Raw genomic sequence first — 22,845 nt, 5'->3', positions numbered from 1 at the left:
GGATTTCCAAGTCCTGACATTGGTTGCTCTCTTCTCTCAGAGGAGGGTTCAAAGAGAATCTCAGCAGCAGCTGTCAAAACTCTTCTTGAACAGAATGGGAACTGTCCCTGATCTCAGCAGGGAGCTGAGGCAGGAGGATCGTGAGTCACGGGTTTGGGGCATCACCCCATCCCCACCCCGGCCCGTATCTGCCTATGTCACCACGTGTCCTTCTCTTTGGGTCTGAGGACCACAGACAACAGTGGGGAGCTTGATCCAGGACCTTCATTTCTATTTGATCCTGTTGGCAAGGCCCAATTTCCAAGTAAGGTCTGTCCTTGGAGTTCTAGGCCTGCGCTGTGTTGGAGGGACCCCCCTTCCAGGGAACATCCTTCCTTCCAGAATGAGGAGGAAGAGATTCTCTGCCAGTCCAGAGTGCTCCGCTCAGCCACCCTGGAAGTGTCCAGCTCTGTGCCAAGCACAGCCTCATCTGCTCCCCCAGACACCAAGCACTCAAGCCTGCTACCCAACAACAGGGATGGAGGCTCCAGGTCCAACGTTCGTGGTTGACAGAGGAATAAATGAAGACTCAAGACGGACAGAGGCTTCTTGAGGTCTCATGGATGACTGAGAACCAGAGCTAGACCTGAACTCTTTCCCCACCCCCGCTGTCTACAGAGAACAAACTGGGGATAAAATTTTATTCTTTATAGAGACAAAGTCATTTCTTAGCACCCTCCCTTGTCTTTATTCATAGCAAAAGTAAATTACTGCTCCCTCCAGAGGGGTGAGAGCCCAGTGGAGATGAAGAACTTGTAAAAGGCCTTAGTCCTGGTTCTCAGAGTCAGCTGTCCTCCTCCTCCTCAGGCTCTCCCTCAGACTCAGGTGCGCTCTCGGGCAGGTCATCGTCCCTCTGCTGGAGTCTCCCACATGCATTTGATGGTCACTTTGAATTCAGCCATCTCATACCCAAACAGCTTCAGGACATGGACCTGCTCTGGGGTCACCCTCCTTGCATACTTCATAGTCAGATGTTAGGACACCACACCTTTCTTGAAGGCAGCGGGCAGACCCAGCTGTGGCTCCATGGAATGAGGGAAGTGCTTCAGTGGCCCTAGATCCAGGCTCACAGTTAAAGTTGCTTTGTTCGAGCAGCATCCATTTCTGCTTACTTTTGTCTTCGTATTCGTTAGATGGTCTTTGACCCGAGGCCACCACATCACCTTGTTTTTGCCAGAGAACTTCCAGCTGTGCTTGCAGGCATCATGGATGTCCTCCTGCTTGCCGTTCCTCATGTTGGCCACAGAGAGGATGAAGAGGTACCTGTGGTGTCCACACATTTCCAAAGCTCTTCTGTCAGGTTCTGCTTCAGTTCCGAGCCTTGGCAGTTTCTGTTAAGAAAACTTTCTTATCTCCCTTGGATTTGGGATTGCACCAAAGACTGCAACTGGAACTCTGGAGCCCTTCAGTCAGTGTCCTCATAGTTCTAGAGCACGAAGGGATGGTCTACACACACACACACACACACACACACACACACACACACACACACACACACTCATACATACACTGTCACACTCACACACACACTCACTCACTTACTCATACACACACATACACTCTCACACACGCACACTCACCCACACTCACACATACTCACTCACATTCACACACACACTCACACATCCACTCACATTCTCACACACACACATTCTCTCTCTCTCTCACACACACACACTCTCTCTCTCTCTCTCACACACACACACACACACACACACACACACACACACACACACACACACACACATCACTTAATCAACTTCCCTACCACTTAAGCCTACCCACTTAGGGATGGGAGGAAGTGCATGCAGGCAGCTGCTCTCCCACTGTGTTAATTTCCTGAAGCTGCACTAACAATAGACCACACACTCAGGGGTTTGCATCATTCACAAACTCTATCATAGTCCTTGAGAGGTAGAAACCCACAGAGCTTGTGGCTAAAGCCTTTGGGAGGCTCTACCACTCCTTGAGGCTGCTGCTGCCCTTGGCTCATGGCTCCTTCATTAGGTCTCTTCTGGAGCTCCTGCTATTGACACCTTCCAATTCTTGCCTTTAGGAGTATATCTCTGTGACAATGGCGGGCTCACCTGGCTCCTTTTTTTTTTTTTTTCTATTTTTCAGGGCTGGGGACCGAACCCAGGGCCTCTACCACTGAGCTAAATCCCCAACCCCTCACCTGGCTCCTTAATGACAATGGCAAAGTCCCTTTTGACACACCCTGAGCACTGGATTGAGGACATAAAAGTTCTCAGGGGCCATTAATCATGTCTGATTTTCTGTGGGTTCCATTATTCATGTCTGATTTTCTGTGGGTTCCATTATTCATGTCTGATTTTCTGTGGGTTCTTTAAAACTGTTTATGTTTTTGTGTGGATCAAAAACACTAGTGATTAACTCTGAGTCACCAAGAATGCATTAGTATCAAATGAAGGAAAGAAATCAAAGCCCTCCCCTTGGGGTCACTGAACCAAGAGTGAGCCCAGATTAGAACTCTCCACTTCAGTCTCCCTGTAGGTCTTCTGTCCTCTTGTCTGTCTGTTGTATGAGTCTGAATCTGTGCCTGCCTGAAGGCTGCTGTGTGACTGTGTCCCCGTGCGTCTGTTTGTCTGAAGGTGTCTGTCCCTAACAAAGGGCTTTGCCCTGTTCTTATTGCACAACACAGAAAGCATCGCAGGGGGAAGGGGTGAGGGAGACTCCACAGAAATCGTAAGCAGAATCTTACAGGGGACTGAGTCACCGACTGCAACTGTCCCAGATGGCTAACAGTGCTACAAACACGGTGTTTGTCAGGCCGTGTCTGTATGTTGTGTCCACCAGTCATGATAGATTACTTTTGACCTCTTTTTGCTCTTTTTAGCAAATGATTATTAGAACATGCATGCATTACTCTGAGTTCAGGAAGAACAAATTTTTTAAAAATATATATTTATTTATTTCACATATGAGTACACTGTCACTGTCTTCAGACACACCAGAAGAGGGCATCAGATCCCATTACATACGTTTGTGAACCACCATGTGATTGCTGGGAACTGAACTCAGGACCTTTGAAAGAGCAGCCAATGCTCCTAACTGCTGAGCCATCTCTCCAGCTCTGAGAATACAGCATTTAAGATTACAGTTTTGCATTAGTTTAGACTATAAAGGTCAGTTACATGGGAAATGCAAGGCAAGTAATACCCGTTGTTACATTGTTCTCTTGAGGGCAGGTTAAGCAAAAAGTCCCAGTCCATAGTGGGACAGCTGTCTTAAGTGGCTGTGAGGTAGGAAAGTTCCCATGACTTAGAATATAAGAGATATTAGATAATATTATATTACTACAATATTTGTTGTTGTTTTGTTTGTTTGTTTTGCTTTATTTTGAGACAGAGTCTCAAAATGTAGCTCTGGCTGTCCTGGAACTCGCTATATAGATCAGGCTAGCCTCAAACTCACAGAGATCTGCCTGCCTTTGCCTCCTGAGTGCTGGGATTAAAGGCACATGCCACTACACCCTGTTTAACATCACCACAATTTTTATTTTATGTGTACGGGTGTCTGTGCACCACATAGCTGCAGTGCCTGAGGAGATCAGAAGAGGGTGTCAGAGTCTTTGGAACTGGAATTCCAATTGTTAGTTGGCAGGTAGGGTCTGGGACCTGAACCCATGTTTTTCTGGAAGAGGGACAAGTGCTCATCACCAGGTCCTCATTCATGTTTTACGGTACAGGGATGAAATCCCGGCCCTATGCATTCTACACACGTGCTCTATCTTTGAGTTACACTCCAACCCTCGGAGAGCACTCTGCCTCCTACACATCCATCACTTCCCCCTCTCTCACATCTCTCCCCATTACTCCTAGGCACATCTACACGCCAGGTCCGTGATGACCACCGCTGCTCAGAACAAAAGGGAAAGAGATGGAAATCGAGCCAACTCTGGACGATGCTCTCTACCCGGCTCTCACAACCCTGACAAGCTGAGGCCTTCTTGACAGTAACAAAATTATAGGCTCAGTGTATGTCAGGTCCTTAAACACCTTGTGGTTTCAGACACACACAAGCCCACTGTTAGCAAGGATTCTCTATAAAAGTAGGTCCAATACGGTTTATTATGGACACACAGCCGCAGAGACCACGAAGTCCTGAGATCTGTCAGCCACAGAAGCCAAAAGGGCAAGACCCAGAGATGTGCAGCTGCTGTGAGAGTTTATTACCTTTTTGTTGTTGTTGTTGTTGTTATTTGAGACAGGATTTCTCTATTATGTCCACTTGATTATTCTGGAACTCCCTGTGTAGACTAGGCTAGCCTCAAACTCATAGATTCAATTTCCCTCTTCTTTTTGTGCTGGGATTAAAGGCATGCCCAGCTTATTATTACATTTAGTGAGTGAGTGTGTGTTTGTATGTGTGTGTGTGGTGTGGAGTGTGTGTATGTGAGTGTGCATGTGTGTGGTATGGTGTGTATGTGAGTATATGTGTGTATTGTGTATGGTATGTGTGTGTGTGGTATGTGTATGTGAGTGTGTATATGTGTAGTATGATGTGTATTTGAGTGTGAGTGTGGGGGGTATGTGTGTATGTGAGTGTATATGTGTGTGGTACAATGTGTATGTGAGTGTGTGTGTGTGTGTGGAGTGTGTGTGTATAGTGTGTGTGAGTGTGTATGTGTGTGGTATGGTGTGTGCTGTGTGTGTGAGTTTGTATGTGTGTGGTGTGGTATGTATGTGTGAATGTGTGTGTGTATGTGTGTGTGTGTGTGTGAGTATGACTGCGTATGTATATGTGGTGCGGTGTGTATGTAAGTGTGTATGTGTGTGTTGTGGTGTGTGTGTGAGTGTGCATGGTGTGATGTGTGAGTGTGTGTGTCTGTGTGTGTCTGTGTGTGATGGTGCACACAGAGGTCAGAGGACAACTTGTAAGCAGAAATCGACTTTTTGATTCCACCATGTGTTCCAGAGATCAAGTTCAGGTTGTCAGCCTTAGTGGCAAGCACCTTTCCCCGCTGAGACAGCTTGCTTGGCCTGGGCTTATTGTTTAAGTACTGGAGTCCATAGGCCCAAGAGTCCAAAAATAGAGCAAGAGAGGTGTTCAGCTTCAGAGGCAAGAGCAGATTTCCCCTCTCTGGGAGAAGCAGATCTCGCCAACGGTGAAGGAAGGTGGGTCTCTGTACTTGGAAAACTGCCTCAAGTCTTACCGAGTCCTCCGGGAGCCCTCACATGTGGCAGAGACTGCCCTACCAGCCACAGGCATTGCCCAGTAGCTCACACTCAGGTTAACTGCCATGTGCCCTCTGAGGAGCCTGAGGCCCGTACAGGCAAAGTGACGACCATGGTCACACAGCCTGCGCTCCATCCCTTAGGTTCATGTTCACTGGATGATGAAGGAATGTCTGTGTGACAGGGTGCAGGGAAAGGGGCTCTAGCACACGCTGTGGCCAAGATCTGGATGCGCGCTGGGAGACCTAGGTGTGGTCCAATACTCACTGTGCCTGGCCATGCTCCTCCTCTTGTCCCTATGCACAGGTGTCCTATACTAGCCATAGTCAGCTGTCCCCAAATAGCCTCCCTCTACCAGCTGAGCCCTATCTATCACTACAGCCCTGGGGACCTGAAGATGGTGGCCCAGCTGCAGCCATGAGGTCCAGAACCCCATGGGTCCTCAGTTATCCTCAAAGCCAGAAACAGCTGATGTCTTTTTTCTTTTGAGCCAGTCTCAGGCCAGGCTGGCATTAAACTCACAGGATGACCTTGAATCTCCTGCTTCGACCTCCTGATTGCAAGGTGACAGTAAGTGATTTGTGGGGTACTGGGGAACAAGCCCAGGGCTTTGTGCATGTTAGGCAAGCACTCAACCAGCTGGGCCTCATGCCTAACTGACTCCTGAGGACCTGCCTAACACTTTCTCGATCTCTGATAAGCTTTTTGTTTTGTCTTGTTGAGACAGGGTTTCTCTGTGTAGCCCTGGCTGCCTGGAACTCACTCTGTAGAACAGGCTGGCCTCAAACTCAGAGATCCACCTGCCACTGTCTCTGTAGTGCTGGGATTAAAGGCATGTGCCACCACTGCCTGGCAAATTTAATCATAAAAAGTAAGTGAGACAGCTTTCCATGAGATCGGCTCTGTTACTACACAGACTTGGTTTATCCAGTCTCAAGTCCACAAAGTACCAGGTGAAACGCAAATCAGATTGGCTCATTGAAGTCAATTTGCTTTCCGGCCAACACTCCGAAGGAGGCAGGAAATACGCCTTCTAGACCGGAAATCCAAGAGACTGGCCTTCAGCTGGGTTTGGAGGTGGGCAAGATGTTGTTGTGTGGATGAGGGGCAGGAAGGCACGGTAGCAGCACAGACAGCTGCAGCAAGGGCGTGGTGTAGAAAGGGGGTGTGACCGTGGGTACGTGAGAACAGCTGCCTTACCGCTGAGCTGACATCTGTGTAGGAGTCTGAGGTGTACCCTCAGGAAGAAGATGATGAAAGGTTTTGAAACTCCATCCCCCTGTGTCTTTCCGGTGCAAGCTTCTGAGTTACCTTAGCCCTCCACCATCACACACACACACACACACACACACACACACACACACACACACACACAGAGAGAGAGAGAGAGAGAGAGAGAGAGAGAGAGAGAGAGAGAGAGAGAGAGAGAGAGAGGACAGATGGAGACAGAGAGACAGAGAACAGAGACAGAGAGAACACTTACCCAGAGGCATGCAGACCTGCAGAGGTGACCACTGCCTCAGAGACCAGCTCTCCATCTACATATAAATTCCTTTTTGTGTTTTGCCTTTTGAGACAGGATTTCATGTAGTCCAGGCTGACACTGAACTCACAGCAAAGAGCGGTGGACGGGTCTGTCTGTGCCTGTCTGTCTGAGGGGTCTGCTGTCTGTGGCCAGCTGGACAGGCCAGTGACATGAAGGGTGTGAGGACAGGCTCGTGAGCAGTCCTCAAAGATTGGCTGGCTTTGGTTTTGTCTCAAGTGCCAGGACGTCAGGAGCCCCCTGCACTTTCAGCTACCGTATCAACACGCTTCTCAGCTCCCTGAGCTCACTGCATACCCAAGTGGCAGGAGATCTTGTGACTCCCAACAAACAGAAGGGTAGACTGAGGACTCAGGAGAAAGGGGCAGAAGGAAGATCTGAACCCAGCAGCCTGGGCTCCATGGATCTACATGCTAATGGGTTTTGTGGGAACCCCTAGACCTAGCTCACAGGGATGGTGGTCTGTCCTATCTGGGAGAGCATCTCCCTTATCACCACGTAGAGCCAAAGACTTGGGACCATTGGTGTAATGGACTCCTCACCAGCCAGCTTGCCTTCAGACAGCCCCTGCTCTGGGGAGCTGGCTGACACAGCTGTCCATCTTAGGGCCCTCATGCTGCCATGGGGCAGCAGGGCAGACCTCCTTAAGCAATGGTTCTCAGACTTCCTAATACAGTGACCCTTTAATACTCTCATGTTGTGGTAACCCCCAACAGTAATTTTTTTGTTGCTACTTCATAATTGTAATTTTGCTACTGTTATGAATCATGATATAAATATCTGTGGTCTTTAAGTGACCACTATGACAGAGTCATTCAACTCCCAAAGGGGTCTGAACCTACAGGTTGAGAACCACTGCTCTGCACGAAGCCCTGTGCTCCTGCCTCTGAGAGAAGCACTTTCATGCAGTGTGTGCAAGCTGGGGCCAAGAAAGGGGACTTACTCCTCTGTTTCTCGGGCCCACCGCTTCCAAATGCTCACTGTGGCAGCTAGCACTGGTTGCCCTCAGTATCCACCCTCCTTCTTCCAAAGCATTAGAATCTCTGACCCTAGCTGAGCATGCCACCCAGAACGAACACTACGCGTTGCAGCTTCCCTTGCGTCCAGGAGGGGATCAGATGATTGAATTCTGGCCAATGGACTATGAGCATAAGTGTTTGCAACTTCTGGTTGTACTCTTCATGGAAATGGTGGGTCCTTCTTTGAGTGCTAGGACAGCCAGGGCTACACAGAGGAAATCCTGTCTTGAAAAGCCAAAAACAAACAAATGAAACAAAAGAGGAGCTTAAAATAGCAGCTTTATAATGCAGGATAAAGGGACCGAACACCAATAACCACAGCATAGCTATGGTTGCATAGCAAGACACTAACTCAAAAAACTCATCCTAAAGAGTAAGTCTCTCTACAAGGCAGTGGTGGCACACGCCCTTAATCCCAGCACCTGGGAGGCAGAGACAGGCAAATTGCTGAGTTTGAGGTCATCCTGGTCCACATAATGATTTTCAGGACAGCAAGGAAAATCCTGTCTCGGGCTGGAGAGATGGCTCAGTGGTTAAGAGCACTGACTGCTCTTCCAGAGGTCCTGAGTTCAAATCCCAGCAACCACATGGTGGCTCACAACCATCCGTAATGGGATCTGATGCCCTCTTCTGGTGTTGTCTGAAGACAGCTACAGTGTACTCACATACATAAAATAAATAAATCTTTTAAAATTAAGGGAGAGAAAAGAAAAATCTTGTCTCAAAAACAACAACAACAACAACAACAACAAACAAACAAACAGGAAAATGAAGAGTGAGTTTTTCCAGGCTCAGGTGTTCAGCAAGAAGGAGATGATCAGTGAGGACAAGAGGACAGAGGTCATGAGAGCAGGAGAACTGGACCCACCCCTTGCTGACTGAGGCTTGGGTGAGCTAGCTGGGGACTGTGCTGGAGAACTTGCCCTGCAGGAGCCCGTGCAGGAATACCTGCCGGCTGACTGGCTCGACCGACCGTTAACTAGGCCCAGACGCAGGGCCCTGAGCTGACCCACCCCAATATCTACCTCACCTACGCAGCACTGGAGTGTGTGAAAGGGCGGGTCCTGGGGAGGGAGCCAAAGCGCTGTATCCCCAGGACACAGGGCAAAACCATGTAGGAGTCTTCCTGAGGATCCAGGACAGAGAGTGTAGCAGAAGCCACGGGCGTGGAAAACAGACCAATGAACGTTTGTGAGTAAAGATGTGAGACTGTACAGCACCCATGACAAGATTTTATTTTCTTTTGGGGAAAAGGTTGTAAGGGTGGAGGGCAGATATGAGGAGATGGGAGGAGGAATGGGATTAGGGTGCCTGATGTGAAATTCACAAAGAACCAATAAAAAGTTAGAGGGAGACAGCGGGGGGTGGGGGTGGGGACAAAGTAACGGCAGTGTGTGAAGTCAGTCTCATCACATGAGACTCGGTGAACAGAATCCACATTGAGTAGCACAAAGTGGAGCTGAAAAGAATGTGAAGAAAGGCGACAAGAAGAGAGGTACAAGATCCAAGTGAGCTGTCCCAGCCTGTGGTCACTGCACAAGTAAGTAAGGTGTGCACGCCACAGCCCTGAGGTGTGCATCCTCAGACAAGGGTGCTGCGGTAGCAGGGACAAAGTTCTCTCGTGGCCTCGCTTTGGAGAGAAAAATGAAGTGTGTATGCTGCTGCAAGAGATGAAGAACTTTAACTACCATGGCTAATCGGGATTGAAGGACAGCTGGAAGGGGTGGTAACGAAGACTCACGGTGTGGCAGAAAAGAAAAATCAAAACCTCAGGTAGTTTGCAGACACTCCCTTGAAGCTCTTCAAAGGAACAAGTGTGGCTCCTTTGGATGCATGCTTGAGGCAGGATGACTGCTTGCATGCGCACTTTCTCCTGGATTCATGCTGAGAAAGACAAAAAGAGAGACCGAGAAGTAAGATGAGATTTCACTAGAAGATATTAGTGAAAGAGAGCCCTGGGTCCAAATGTTATCAAAATATTTTCTCTCCTGGAAGAAAAAAAAAACAAAAACAAAAAACAGACAAGGAACAATTGATAAACTTGAACAAGAGAGGGAAAGACAGAAGCAGACTTCAAAGCAGAGAAAACTCCAGTGGTCAGTAAGTGTGTGAATTCTCCTGAGTTGGCTGGCACTAGTGAAAAGGAAGCAGATGATATCCCTTCAGTCAGGGGCCAGTCATTAGTACCGAGGTAGATGGTTCTGTGAGTATAGTGAGGCAGACTTACTCCAGCGCGTCCCAAGAGATGTAGACTGACAGGTTTCACTGCAGCCAGTCTTGAAAGACTCAGCACATATACTTCAGGTAAAGACAAATAAAATAAAATAAAATAAAATAAAATAAAATAAAAAAGTTTCTGGAGTTCGGGCTGAAGAAGGTGAACAAGGTGAAGACGGTGAAGGTGAAGACGGTGAAAAGAGTACCTTGGACAGACAGTGGAGCAGAGAGACAAACAAATGAACAGAAAGACGGGCCCAACGTTGTTCCTGTTGATGAAAACCTGTTCACTGGGTTGGGATGAACCATAAGAAGAATAAACACATTTGGTTTAGAAGAATGACAGCAAACAAGTGGAGGAAGAAAATGAGGTCAGCTCAACGTGAGCCACATGAATTTAAATGGACTGGGTTGATTGTTTTGCCACCTGGAGTCAACGGCATGTTTATTTCCCCAGATGGTTCTGCAGGAGTTCTGCCCTCCCAAACAGGGTGTCTGTGTTTGACTTTGACTACGTCTCATAGTAAGTGAGAGTGGTTGATAAATAAAGGAATGCCAGGGCTGGAGAGATGGCTCAGTGGTTAGGAGCACTGGCTGCTCTCCCAGAGGTCCCGACTAAAATCCTCTCCGTCTGATGCCGTTTTAATGAGTGGTTCCCTTTCCTTTGCAGTGTGTGTTTTAAGGACTGCCTGAAAAGTGAGCACTGTGCTTGATAAAGGAACCAGCATGTGCGGGTTTGCTACGCCTGTAGTGCATCTGTGGACAATGAGATGGACCCTGAGAATGGGATTTATCCAATCTGTCAGGGTCAGCCTCAGCGCCCTGCATCAAAGCTGTTTAAAGTTCTCCCCCTTTTTGCCAATAAAGTTGTAAATAAAAACCATCATACATTCAAATCCAACTATGGGCTTTTTAAAAAGGTATTTTCTATGCAAAGCGTCTTAACAGTCCTGGCTTGGTCTTTTAATTAGATATTGATTATATTGGTGGTAGGGGTCACTGAAAGCAGACTTGGTTTCTTAGCACATGTCATATAACCATGGAGTAAACTTTAATTTTTTCAAACCTTATTTTCAATGATGGCTCTTAAATGCTTTTACCTCCCTGTTAGCCCATCACCCAACAGAGGTGGTGGAATAGAAAGGGTGGAGGTGTGTGTGTGTGCGTGGACCTGTTTAGAAAGGTTCTTTGAAGCAATTCCCATCTGTGTTGTCTGGAAATCGGCAGTTCAGTTCACAGGTCAGCAGCCACAGCTCGATCTGCTGGAAAACACTTCATGGATACACCAGCAGTCCAGTCTGGTAGTCAGGATAGCAGACACAATTAGCAGCAGTGGCACTACCTAGCAGAGACAGCCAGGCCTTCGCCTCTGCACAAGTTCATCATGAGAGACCAGATGGGACACCAGGAGAAGTTCTCAGCTGTGCCTCTCTCAGGGAAGCGAAGATCAGAGAAGACTCAAGACCCACAAGCATTGCACCGCTAGCTCTATAAATAAGCCAAGCTCAGCCTCCATCACTAGCCATTGAGTTCATGTGTCCTCTACGGATCTCGCCTCAACGAGAGTCTGTCCCATTCTGCCAATCAGCCTGAGTCTGAGGAAGCGGCAAAAGAGCTGCAGCACACGACCAGAAGTGTCTGGTGCATTTCTCTCTATGGACTCTGGACAACGCAGCTCAACTACACAGTGTAAGGTGGACCGATACATGCATCATTAGCGAAGAATCCTTCATCACGTGTTCTTTTGCGTGCTTACTTTAGCAGGACATCCTCTCTCCTGTGTCTGCTTCAGTGAAATGTTCCTTCACGAGTCTGCCTTAGCCTTCTATCTGTGTCCACTTCAGGAAAACACTCCTTCACGTGTTTGCCCTAGACAAACACCATCCAACACTCTCCAAAGAACCCTTAAGTTTCCACTTCCATGGAGTACTGACGGTGTTAACAATTGTTATTTTTCATTTCCAAAAAAGACCAGTGATACTTCAATTCCTGAACTGTTAGGTCATCAGGCTAATTAAATGCCACCTGCAATTAAACCAAAAAAAAAATAATATTAAGTTTTTCCAGTTTCAAGTCTACTCGCAGTCAGAACCCAGCACCACTGAGAACTCTGGTGCTGATGTTATGGTCCCCCAACTCACTCTTGTCACTGAAAGGAGCCCCACTTCTTGGGGGAAAATGGCTGATTCTATGTGGAAGATATATAAGATTTGTCTGTTTCGTGTCATTATGCAGAGACCAAGGGAACTAACAAACAATAGGTTGTCAGGAGAGGGGAGGAGCCCAGAGCAGGGAGCTCCTGAAAGGTTGTATCTTAGGAGAGGTGACCCCAGAGCAGAAAGTTCCTGACTGAGCACAGTTCTGAACACTGCAGAGGGTTAGCTCAGACTAGGAAAAGGACATAAGGCTATTTGGTCTCCACCGCAAGTATATAAAGAGGGCACATGCCTAGGCTGGTTTTATGGAGAAAAAGCCTGAGTCACTGGGTGGCAACTAGGAAAATCCCCAGAGTCTTGCAGCTGTGTGGGTGGCTGAGTTGGGATTTAAATCCGGGCAGTATGCCTCTGCCGTCTTCTAGGCGACTTCTTCACTAATGCGGGGCCTTCATCAGCAAGAGAAAAATGAAAATCCAGGAAACCCCCAAGACTCACAGGCAGCCAGTGAGAGCGGGTTCAGAACCAAAGATGGTACTGCCCCGGCTCAGCTGTGTCTGCACCAGGGGCTCAGAGGCCAGCAACAGTGCGAACCCAGGTGCTTGGACTATGGCTCCTTATCCTGGGCAGCTACAGAGCACCCACTGCACCCAGATTCCCTGCCAGTCGCACATCCATGCTCTGTGCTTCAAGACCACCCTCCTATGGAGTCATTAGAATGACTCAGACATGGCCACCAAGCCTGATGACCTGTTGGATCCCAGGGATATACATGGAAGACGAGAATCATCTCCTCACAGCTGTCCTCTGACCTCCACATTTATACACCTTGGCACTTACAAGCTCCTACTCCACTCACCTGGATAAATAAGTTAAAAGATAAACTGTAGACCATGTTCAATGGTAGAGACTGTCACTGAGTTCCTGGAAACAGCCAAAGAGGCACCACTTCCCAGACATGGGAATACTGGGGCTGGATGACACACTTAACGATAGAGCTCACATCTTTGGCCGTGGGGCATTTCGACTCTTTCTGCCAGGTGGCTCAGCCTCCTTGGGAGGGTGGAGGGCTGGGGGTCTGCAAGAGTGAATCCTCCTTGTTTTGTGTGTGTCATCTCCGAGCTGCATCTGGACAAAGCAATAGCCAGATGAGCTAGAAATAACAATGCTTTCCCCAGCGAGAAGGGCACTTACTGGCTCCTGACCACTCGCCCTCTGCCTCGCTCGCCCCTCTCCTCTCTCTGCCAGAACATCTGACCTCTTGTACCTCCAGGACATTTTCCTCCTGGAGCATACCCACTGCTGTGCCAGGGATCTACGGATTAATGCTCAGGGCAGGATGCCATACCTGTCTCCTCCCTCCTTTCTTTCATTCCACTGTCCACCAGAAACATGGGCAGAGCAGAGACATGCTTTGAGCTCACAGGGCTTTGGACACAATGCAGGAGTGACTAACTGAGCTTCTGGCAACAATCTATGTGAATCCCTTTTCAGCCCAGGTATAGCTTTCTTGCTGTCTTTGAAAACAACGAACTCGTGTCCTACATTCAAGGTCAAAGCTGGGGAAGCCTTGCTGGCTTCGGCTGGAGACCTTTTAGGGGCCACAAATCAATGATTAGGAAAGAGGGTCGCACACTCTCTGCAGCGACCAAAGGCAAGGAACTAAGAGAAGTGGTGAGGAGACTCCTTCAGTACTCAGGGCCCAAAACTCCTTCCCGCTCCTGCATGCAAGAGTTCAAACACTCAGCTACCTCCTTTCAATAATTCAATAATTCAGACCGTTTCTCCTCAACGGAATCAACTTCCCACTGGCCCTTCAGGAATCTTTTCCTTGGAGTAAGGCATCCTCTTCATGCAGTGATTCGGAAGTCTGAGTTATCACTGCACTTGGGTGCGTCCTCTGTCTTCTGCTTCAGGTAGCTCCACTGCCAGCTCTGAAGAGCTGGGTCTACAAGAGGACAGACACACTGAAGATTCTGACTGCCTTCACTAGGTGCGGTGAAGCTACTGGGTCTCCTGTCCCAACTCCACCCAGGAGCCCTGCCCAAGAAGAGACAACAGATTTCCTCAGCCACTTCTGAAGATGCCTTTCTTGTCCCCTGGGGAGAGGTGCTCCTCCCCCAGAGTCCTCTAGGCCCTGCTTCCTTCCCCTCTGCCCCTGCTATGGTCCAGAGCCTGGTCCAGCCACTTCAGACTTGTATGCCCTGGTTGCCCAGTGTCTGGAACAATTGGTGCAGGGGCAACTCAAGTCTCCACCCAGCTCAGAGTTCCAGGGACCCCCACGCACGGAGAAGGAAGCTCCGCTAAGGATGCCGGTAGCCTTGCTGGAGAAGGAGGCGGAAGTTATCAACCAAAAGCTGGCATCTGACCTGGCTTGGCAACGTAAATTGGCTCTCCTGGCAGCAGGCTCTTTCGCCTGCCTTATGGAACTCTTCTCTAGCAGGGAAGGTAGCTCCTCCCCGAACTGCTCCAGTCCCTCAATGCCATGCTCAGGGGCCTCCAACGCCATCCCCAGATCCTCTGGCACGCCTATCACTAGCCATGGAGCTGAGCCGATCGATGCGTGACTGGACTTGCGGGTTCTCTAGCCAACTTCACGTTAAGCACGTACACAGCTTCGTGCCCTGGATCCAGGCCCATTGGGGCTGGGTAGGCATCCTGGCCACCTCACTGTGGACTTGAACTTGCCCTTGGACTGAGCATTTCCTCGGAATTGGCTGCAGGTAACTGAAGTATGATGACACACATACTTCAGGGCTGTAGGGTGGTGATTGCCCTAATTTTTTTTTTTTTGCCAAAAAGACTGTTTAGAAATGGGGGTGGGGGGAAGCGGTGCTTGTACTGGATTCCAAGGAAGGTAAGAGGCACACCAACCAAACACAAAATGGATCTCGTCTTTAGGCTTGAACCAAGAAACCAACAAAACATACTTAGTAAGCCAGATACATTGTACATGCCAGTATTTGCACCACTCAGGAGGCTGAGGCAGGAGGATTGTGAGTTCTGGCCACATCGATAATTCAAAGCCAGCCTGAGCTATATAGTGGGACCTTATGGGGGTGAAAAATCTTCATATTGTAAGAGTCGTTATAGGTAACTGTTGCCTATCTAGCCTGCCATTTTGTGCGTTGCTAATGTTACAAAGAAACTGTCTCATTTGCTGGTACTGCTGGTACTAGGATCTTCTGGGCCTTGGTGTTCTTGGAAACCAGTCACAACAGCAGTCAGTTAGAACGGCTTCATATAGTTAGCCACAGAAGCCTGGTGCAGAACCAACCCCCCAGCCCCACTTCCTGCACCTGTGTTGTATAAGCTTTTGTGGTATTTGCTTTATAAGCTGCCCCTGAGATGGACCCCAACATAACACAGACACCTGCATCAACATAAGAACCTATTTGAAGTAAAGCATCCGTTTTGAAGAGGGGTTGAATAAAGTTTAAGTTCCCAAGATCTCCTTGGGAGTACTCCTACTTGGAAAAACAAAAATCATGTACATGGGTAACTGACACTGGTTGGCAAGTTAAAACAGGAATGTTAGACAAGGCAAGTGCCCAACCAATGGGAGCTGGATAAATGAGCAACAAAGACATGTCCCTAAGGAAGTCCCTATCCCTAAATCCTGATTGGTGGAATAACTTGGCACAGATGTTTGTAGATTTCAGGCTTAAAAGGCTCTATAGGATTCCGGCTGGGCGTCTCAGTTCAGGTCCTGAGTCTACATGGACTACATCCCTGTTTGATCAATCAGTCTTGGGGTGTGCAGTCAATAAACCAATAAGCCCTGTTTGACTGAGATGAGTGTCCAAGTGGTTTGTGCAGTGATTTCCAGACCCCGACATGTTGTACATGCTAGTATTTGCACCACTCAGGAGGCTGAGGCAGGGGGATTGTGAGCTCTGGCCTCATTGATAATTCAAGGCCAGCCTGAGCTATACAGTGCGACCTTGTAGTGGCTTATTGGTGCCCCTAAGGACTATGATGGAAGGTGGTGGGACGGCTCAGACTAAACACCCTGCTAACATGCCCACCACAGAGTTTGACCCCTGGAACCCACATGGTGAAAGGAAAGAACAGACTCCTGTCCTCTGAGCTCCTCAGCAAGCTGTGGCAATCACACCCATTCCTACGTTAGACACCCTCCCCAGATTAATCTTAAAAACAACACAGTCAGGCCTAGTGGCACAGGCCTTTAGTTCCAGCACTCAGGGAGCAGAGGAGAAAGATCTCTATGCGTTCCAGGACAGCCTGGGCTACACAGTGAGGACCTATCTTGAAAAAAAAAAACAAAAACAAAAAAAACAAATGAAACCATACCGAGCAGCCAGGCGGCGGTGGTGCACACCTTTGATTTCAGCAAAACAGGAGGCAGAGGCAGGTAGATCTCTGAATTCAAAGCCAGCCTGGTCTGCAGAGTAAGTTCCAGGACAACCAGGGCTACACAGAGAAACCCTGTCTCAAAAACAAAACAAAACAACAACAGCACACATACACAAACACACACATACACCACACAATACACATACAACACACACACACCACACAATACACACACCACACAACACATACAACACACACTCACCACACAATACACACACCACACAACACATACAACACACACAACATACAACACACATAACACACATACAACACACAACACACATACAACACACAACACACACACACACACACACACACACACACACACACACACACACACACACACAAACTGCAAACCATCATAGGCTCTGCCCCTTGCCCACCAAACATTTCTTCATTCTGTTGACTTCTGTGTCTGAGGAAGTCAGGCTTTAATGCTGACCTGCTGGGTCAAGCCTTGTCCTTGTCTTGCCTTTTCCTTCAAGTGCCCACTGCATGTCTCAGATTCCTTACCTTTCAGATGAGGTCACAGTGTTGAAGGGGTGGTGAAGGCTGACAGGAACTGACACTGTGAACAAGACTAAGCGTGTTCCGGGCTTTAGGGAACCGAAGCTCTGGCTACAGCTACAGGGGTAATCATTTTTTGAAGGGGGATGTTGTACGATTTGTTTTAACTTTCTATTTGTCTGAGCAGATCTGGACCCTAGCATTTTAGGGTGTCTTGGGGTGTTCCTGTATTGTTTTGGTTGTTTTGCTACAAGGCCCTGAAATATATAAACTGCAAATCACTTTTGGGGGGAGGGGGAATGGGCCATCACTATGTAGCCCAAGACTTGAACTTTGGGTAAGTCCTCTGCCTTAGCATCCTGAATACTACCACACCTGTGTGTGTGTGTGTGTGTGTGTGTGTGTGTGTGTGTGTCTGTGTATGCATGTGTGTGTGTGTGTGTGTGTTGTTGTTGTTGTTGTTGTTGTTGTTGTTATTGTTTGTGATAAAAGTCTTACTGTGTAGCTGTGGGAGTTAGCAATAATCAATTTGATACAGCCTAGAATCTTCGGAGAGGAATTGCCTCTCTGAGTCAGATTTGCCAGCAGGCCTGTCTGTGATGGATTGTCTGTGAATGCTGATTGATGTAGGAGGAACCGCCCGCCCCACTGTGGGCAGGCCCATTCTCTAGGCAGAAGGTCCGGGGTTATAAGGAGGCAGACTGAGCAGGAGCTGAGCTGGGCTGGAGAGAAGCATTTCTCATAGTTTCTTCTTCGAGTTCCTGCCCAGACTTCCTCAGCGACAGACTGTGGCCTGCCAGCGTGAGCTGACGCTCAGTCCTCCCTCAGTTGCTTTGTATTAAGAGTTCATCACAGGGGGTTGGGGATTTGGCTCAGTGGTAGAGCCCTTACCTAGGAAGCGCAAGGTCCTGGGTTCGGTCCCCAGCCCAGGAAAGAGTTCATCACAGCACCAGACAGGAAATGAGAGCAGTACCACAGGCTGTCTCATATCAAACGCCAGCGGCCTCACTTTACGGAGGGTGCTTAATGGGCTTCTTTAACATGGCTCACATCCCTCAGGATTCACCATTTGAAGGGTACAACTTGGATTTTTTAGCACGTTCATGGAGTGGCTAACTGTGCCTACAGCAAAGTTTGGCACCATTATCATTCAGGACACGGTTAGAGAGGTTCCAGGGGACTATTCTAAACCTGCTTATGGTTTCCCTTTGACAAAAATATCTACCGTGGAGACTGCTGCCTTTCCACTGCTCCACCAGGGTGGGGTAACAGGGAGCCCCGAGGTGTCACTGGCACCATAAGGCACCAGCTGGCCCAGCTTCTGACGCTGCATTTACTGCAGTCACGTGAAATGTATCTTTAGACAGTGGCGCCCACAGGCCTCACTGTGGTCCTCTCAGATCAATGCTAACCTGTCAGTTTAATGTCCTCCTTCCTCCTCCAGAGGGAGGAACACTGGGTGTGTATTACAGCTGGGGTGAAGGCTGCTACCAGGTCCGAGAAGGTTTTTGTTAGGGACAAAAGACAGCAAAAGACATGAGGATAGTCTGGGTGTCAGGCTCAGCCACACAGAGCTGAACTGTGGCAGGTAGGAAAGGACGGGTGAGCTCCCCAGCACTCCTCACAGCCTGGTGAGGCATAACAAGGTCTGTCAAACCTTTAGGGGGGCACAACTGAGCTGGGCCCACCCTGCCTCCTGATCGCTGGCCTGATACCCTTGTCTGTACGGCATGCTCGTAGATGACCTACATCACCCCTACCACGCAGCCAGCACACAGTAGGTAGGAAGTGAAAGAACCTTGGGGAATGCCACCTATAGGGCAACTCCAGCTCAGAGAGCACCTGACCCTGCACCAAGAGAAAGGGAAAGGCCTGTGGAAGGGGAAGCATGAGGCAAGGCAACATGGCAGGGGCTTCCCAGCTGTAGGGAGAAGAGACTCTGGTAGCAGAGGGAAAAAACAGAGTTCCCAGGCTGGCAACCCCAGGTTCCTCTCAGGCCACGTACTCTAGGCCCTGCTCATCTGTGGGCCTGGCCTGCTGGGATTCCTTTCTCCAGCTACATCACCTCCAATCCTTTGCCCTGTTGGTTCCTTTACTTAGGATGTTTAAAGACTTCTTGGCGTTTGTTAGGTTAGAGCTGTATGTGCTTGGAGGGTCCCTCCCTGATCTTTCTAATGCAGTCTCTTCATTCCTCTTGGATGGAGATGACACTATATGACTCATTTATTCATGTCCCTCCCCTTTGGAATGGCAGCCATGGTGGCTGGAGTCTGTCTCCATGACCTGACCTACGCCTCCTAGATAGTTGGGTGGAGATTTAATTGGGGCCAGGCTGTGTCTGGGCTGGGTTTATTAGGGTCCCTCAGGCACTGCACGGCAGGGCAGGTCACCGTCCAGGAGGGAGTTTGATGTTTGCTGCAATGTATTCTTGCATCCACACTCGGCTGTCCTGAGCTCCCGGGTTAAGCTCTTCCAGGTAACCTGGTTCCTGCTTGGGGACCTCTCTGAGCAAGAGACACAGGAGGGGCGAGCTGTTTGATGGCAGGAGGCTAGAGGTAAAGCTGCAGAGCAGAGATGGCTGAGCCAGAGGTCTACAAACGGTTAGGGCCCATGTCCTGTCCTAGCTGCAGACACGAACTCTGGGTGTGCTCATTTACTTATCTGATGCTCGAAACCCTGGCTGCCTCAGTACTTCTCCAAGAACCTTCCAGAGGTCCAACAGTCCAGGCACACACAGGAGGGGCTGGCTTTCCCTCTACACCTGGCCTTCATGAGAGTGATCAGGCCAGATTCTTAAACACCAACCAGTTACTACTCAGCACGGACTCTGGACACCGTGGAGGCAGGTAACTAGCCTCTGCCTCTGAGACTGAGGCTTAGCGGGTCCTGGTTCTTCTTCTATTCCCCTGTCTGTCTGCCTGCTGGCCCATGTGCATCCATTTGCCTATTATAAACATGTGCTGAACTCACGGGTTCCCGATCCTCAGAAGTTCCAGAGCCCTGGGGACCACAGGGTAGGTAAGGCTTGGCTAGACACAGGGTGTGGGGAAAGGCAGGATGCAGGCAGGACGTGGCATGCTCCCAGGGCGAGGCTTGAACGGAAGGGAGACGTTAGGAGAGGGAAGACAGCATCGGAGGCCTAGAAATGGCTCAGACAAAGGTTGGGAGGGTGGAAAAGACCTGTTAGAGGAGGCACAGCTGTAGAGGGATGGGACGGGGACATCAGGGCAGATGGTGCTGTGGGGCTGAACTCTGTGGCTTCAATAGACTGAGGAAGACCTGGAGACCTAGGGCCAAACCTCTTCCAGCTGCTTGCTCGTCTCCCTCTGGAACAGAGCGGTAGTGGAGACAGGCTCAGAGGACGCCAGGGCAACACCAGAAACTCTAAAGTGGGCGTCAGGAGCATCGCTCCACACAAGGCTGTTTTACTTTCCTGTGTGCTGTATGACTATGGTCATGTGTGTGCACATGCATGTGGAGACCTGAAGTCAACATGGGCTATCACTCTCCACCTTGTTTTGGGGGACAGGATCTCTCACTAAAACAGAACCTTGCCAGTTCAGGAAGACTAGCTAGGCCATGAGCCCCAGGGATCCTTGTGTCTCTGCCACCACATGTGGATTACCACAGGTGACACACACTTCCCTGGCTATGTTCTCACCCCTCCACAGCCTGCCACTGCCGTTACAGGTAGCATCCAGGCGAGGCTCTAAGCCAGTCTGCCAGCATCCTAAGCCCATGCTACACATGGGAAGACAAAGGCTCAGAAAAACTGTGCTAGATCTATGTCTTGTGGGACCCACACGGGCAGGCGGCCTCAGGCACAGGCAGCTCCTTGAGATTTTCAGAGCCTCTAAGGGTGCAGAGGGCAGCGGTGGCAGCGGCAGCAGCAGGGGAACAGCAGCAGCAGGGGAACAGCAGCAGCAGGGGAGCAGCAGCAGCAGCAGCAGCAGCGGGACCTGTTCTAGCTCTTCACACACAGTCTGGTGATTTCGCTAGCCGGCCAGATGAAGCAGGCAGCTCGGTGACCCCATCCGGCTAACACACAGACACCTGGTTGTCCATCACCTGGGCAAACAAGCGGCCAGGAACCTAGCAGAGGTAGAGCATGGGGCCTTTGCGTAGGGGAAGGAGGGTCTCGCTAGAGTGCCATGTCCCAGGAATTACAACCGCTTGCCTCATGAGTGCCTAGGCCAGCAGGAAAGCTCAGCCTTTATTCCACACACCATTTCATTTCTGGAAGCTTCCTTTTGTCTGAGATGAGATCTGCCAGACTCCGAACCCCAGGACTCTGTCCCCACCCTTGTCCCCCAAACCGGCCTAGAGCTACCGCTGGCATGTGCTGCCCCACCCTTTAGTGTCTGCTCTTCCTAGTTTGGCTGTTTTCTAGTAATTTTCCTTAATTATTTGATTTCCTGTTTATTTTATGACTTCACACATTTTCCTATACCTATATACACTACGGACTTATAACATGAAATATCTTTAGCTGTAGCATATATACTTGACACATTAAACACATGATAATGTATTCCAGCATATATTAATATTATGTATTTTACTGTATAATGACAAGGAGAGCTCTCAGACCCCACCATTAGAACAGAAATCCTGGCTTGCCGTTCCTCTGCAGTTAGTAGCTTTCAGCGTCTACTTGTTCACGGATGCCATCTACATACCTCAGTTGCTTTTTGGGGACAGCACAGAGCCATCGTGAGGGTGGGACATGGGTGCCAAACACCAGCTTCTATTACTCTAGCTCAATGTAGTGTGTCTTTATCTATTTCAAATGATCCATTAAAATCCAAAATCCAGGGCTGGAGAGATGGCTCAGTGGTTAAGAGCACTGACTGCTCTTCCAGAGGTCCTGAGTTCAATTCCCAGCAACCACGTGGTGGCTCACAACCATCCGTAATGAGATCTGATGCCCTCTTCTGGTGTGTCTGAAGACAGCTACAGTGTATTCACATACATAAAATAAATAAATAGGGGTTGGGGATTTAGCTCAGTGATAGAGCGCTTGCCTAGCAAGTCCAAGGCCCTGGGTTCGGTCCCCATCTCCAAAATCAATCTATCTATCTATCTATCTATCTATCTATCTATCTATCTATCTATCTATCTATCTATCTTTAAAAAAAATCCAAAATCCAGCAACTACTAAGTGGTTTAGAGACACTTCCACTCTTCAAAAAAACCCGAGTCTGGTGATTGGCAGACACCTGTCACCTCGGTGCCAGGAAATCTGATGCCCTCTTCTGGCCTCCTTGGGCACTTGCACACATGTGGTGCGTGCATGTGAACATGTACTCAGACACACACAGACATACAGATACACACACGTGCACACACACACACACATACACACACGAGCATTCACACATCTGCCTACACAAATAAAATAAAAATATTTTGTAAAATACAATATATGGGGTCATCAAGATGACCAGGGGAGCTTTAGGAGGCCACCTGCTGCCAAACATAGTGAGGTGACTTCTACCCCAGGGACCCACACGGTAGAAAGAGAAAACCAACTCCCACCAAGCTGTCCTCTGTCCTTCACATGCAGAGAACAGTACCTGCTTGCCTCCCCAGCATGCAAAAATAAATAAAGTTTAAAATATATATGTTTTAAAGAGAAAAACGGACCTTTGAGATGGTTCAGTACTGAGGTCTGTCTCGTCTCAGACCTCTTGCCCCCAGCATGGGTTTAGGCTCTCGCCACTGTGCCCAGCTCTCAGGATCTTGCTGGCTTTCACACTCGGGCTCTCCTGTTTGTGCAGCAGACACTGGTC

The 22,845-nt window shown here is 49.0% G+C and overlaps 2 pseudogenes; one reads left to right on the top strand and one right to left on the bottom strand.

The window, feature by feature from the left end:
- Positions 1–823: 823 nt before the first annotated feature.
- Mrto4-ps1 (mRNA turnover 4, ribosome maturation factor, pseudogene 1) lies at positions 824–1,435 on the bottom strand (annotated as a pseudogene).
- Positions 1,436–12,609: 11,174 nt separating this feature from the next.
- Positions 12,610–14,868, top strand: Bcl2l12-ps2 (BCL2 like 12, pseudogene 2; annotated as a pseudogene).
- Positions 14,869–22,845: the final 7,977 nt, after the last annotated feature.

This window comes from Rattus norvegicus, chromosome 10, assembly GCF_036323735.1.
Source record: "Rattus norvegicus strain BN/NHsdMcwi chromosome 10, GRCr8, whole genome shotgun sequence".
Classification (NCBI taxonomy): Eukaryota; Metazoa; Chordata; class Mammalia; order Rodentia; family Muridae; genus Rattus; species Rattus norvegicus.
The sequence above is the reverse complement of the archived record's forward strand: the minus strand, read 5'-3'. Positions and strand labels throughout refer to the sequence as shown.